We start from the raw sequence: 2,802 nt of genomic DNA, 5'->3' as shown, positions 1-2,802 counted from the left end.
CTTCTTCTTCTTCTTCTTCTTCTTCTTCTTCTTCTTCTTCTTCTTCTTCTTCTTCTTCTTCTTCTTCTTCTTCTTCTTCTTCTTCTTCTATATCAGAGAATGCATAGCAAAACAATTGACTAACAACTTTGAAATAGATAACCTGCTTGTTACTGACGTAGATTTACTTCAATCAAGTAGAATAGTACAGGATATTCAACCATTGTTGTTTTTATTGTGTTGTTTTAATGACAGGTCGCTGGCCGAGGGAGGTAGGGGTGGGGGAGCTTAGTTAGAGGTGGATAGATGGTAGTAGCACAACTACGTGACTGCTGTTCTAAGCATAACTGGTTGAAAAATCTGTTGTTTTTGTCTGCAACATACCTAAAGACGTTATTGGAGTAGTTGAATACATGGGACTCAGACCCATAATTATTACCCTTCGGTTGCTGGAGAGAGAATTTGGGTGAACGTGGGGGGCATCAAGAATTCAAATTTAAAAAGTAATTTAAAAAAGGAAGGGTTTCAAGTGTAGTTTTTCTTTGGGTTTTATCTTTTAAATTCCCAATCTCTATAATAGTTGAACAATCTCATATTATGCTTTTCTTATCTACTCTTTGCTGACAGAGACCTGTCAGCGCTTATTCCTTGATTCTTCAGCTGGTCTGGCTTGAGGGAGGGCGACACTTACATATGAAATGTTTATGTCAAGAAGAGGCTGCAAAATATCGTCTTTGAGGACTCAGTTGACTATGAGCTGCGAGTTTGAGACAACTGATTAAATTTGCAAGTAAAGAGAAGCTCGTGAATATAATATCGGTCATTTAGTGCTTGGAAACAAACAAGAAAGACAGAAAAAAACAAGAACAACACCCCCTCCCCATAAAACAACAGCAACCACAACAACAAACAATCCCATGAGGAGTTGGGAACAAATAGCGCCTTTCAACCGCGGGCGACTGACGCCCATTTTAGGACAGAGGAGCTCAGATCTTCGGCTATAAAAGTATAGTCTATGACGAGTGAATGTTGCACTGATGAGTCAGACAAGGTGTATTCATACGCCTAAAAACTAAAAGAGAGTGCTAGGTATGGCGCTATACAGAGAGAGTTGTCTGATAAGGTATCGAGAACAGAGCAACAAGAAACTAGCAAGATAATGCGCACACACAGCGAATTGTTTCGTAAAAATACGTGAAAGTATTGTTTTTTTTAAATTTTCCTCAGATAAAGATTTGTGATGAAATGTCATAGTTTCACAGAGTGGCTACGCCCTGCTGTGTGGAGTTAGGGACAAGAGGGACATCCGGTCTTTGATTGAAAGGAAGTAGAAAGCATGAACATGTAACAGGTGGCAAAATCATCATCATCATAATCATCATCCACTTCATCATCATCATCATCATCATTGCATGCAGAGAATAAAAAAGGTTAACAATTGGTAGGATTTCCAAAATATAAAATTCGTTCAATGTTTTGCCATCTACAGGCTTTGTCTTGAACATAAAAAAATAATTAATATGACTAGGCTAGCTATGGAAACAAAAGTCCGTACACCCACGCACTACGCTCAATAATGCATCATCATCATGATCACCATGTCCATAATCGTTCTACTACTTCTACCCCCTCCCTTCCCCCTCCCAAAATGAAATAAAATAATGTTTTTAAAAAAAAAAATTTTTAAACGCACACGTTCAGACAAATCTCTACCCTACAATTACACAGTTTTACATGCTCGGTACCTAATTTAGATAAATTTATTTGACGCACAAAAATTTTGAGTTTCACAACATGCCAAGCTTTTTCAATTCTTTGAATATTTGTGAGGCACCGTGGTGGAATCAGGCTCTCGTCAAAATAATCAAACTTGCATTTTTCTGAAGGTTTGTGAATTTTTATCAAATTTTTGTTTTTTTGGCTCAACGCCTTTCATAACCATTAAAGTACTCATTTCTGTGAGGATTTTTCTGAAAAATGTATATTTTCAGTTACCACGGCTTCTTAAGCTAAGGAAATAACTAATCTTTGGTGGCCATTTTCTCACTAATTTTACCTCTGAAAACAGGTGACCCTACCTCATTCATTCGTAAATATCTCAACTTGTATTCAAGATAAATGGATATTTTTTTCATTCAAATAAAGGCAAGTGAACAAGATTTAAGATGATACCAATAACTCAATTTGCCCAAAAATTGACGAGAGCCTGATTCCACCACGTTGCCTCACATTTTGATGACGACTCCGAATAGTCTTACGATTTAGATAAAGTAGATGGAGCATTGCGTTTCTGACCTCATGGTCTTACTAACTCGAAACGGTCAAAAAATGTTAGACAGAACTTTGTAACTCTGAGGTTGCGAAGTGCTGGCACGATCACAATTTACTGCAGATGCAACTTGGTACTTTGGAGAGAAAAAAATAATGGGAACTGCAAGCAAACAAAACTGAACACACTACGTAAAAAATAGTAAAACAAGAGGTCATTGTGCCTCTGTGAAAACCAGGAATAACTAATTTTTCAAAATGTACAAAAAGGGAGACGAGAGGGATAAAACACTTGGACGTAAGAAATTGAATTTATGTTTGTTTGTTGTTTGTTTGTTTGTTTGTTTGTTTGTTTGTTTTTTGTTGTTTTTTTTTCAAGTAAATCAAAAGATTTTTACAATGTGGAAATGAGCCTAAGGTAGAAACGATTTATAAATTATTACAATTTTCTATCGGATTTTCTTTTAAATGAAACAGAATTTCACTGGGCGAGTATAACACATATATAAAAGAGGTATTGACTTAGTTGTATTTATTATTATACTTTTGCTTGCG

Source organism: Aplysia californica, unplaced genomic scaffold, assembly GCF_000002075.1.
Source record: "Aplysia californica isolate F4 #8 unplaced genomic scaffold, AplCal3.0 scaffold00407, whole genome shotgun sequence".
NCBI classification, from domain to species: domain Eukaryota; kingdom Metazoa; phylum Mollusca; class Gastropoda; order Aplysiida; family Aplysiidae; genus Aplysia; species Aplysia californica.
Note: the sequence above shows the minus strand (reverse complement) of the source record.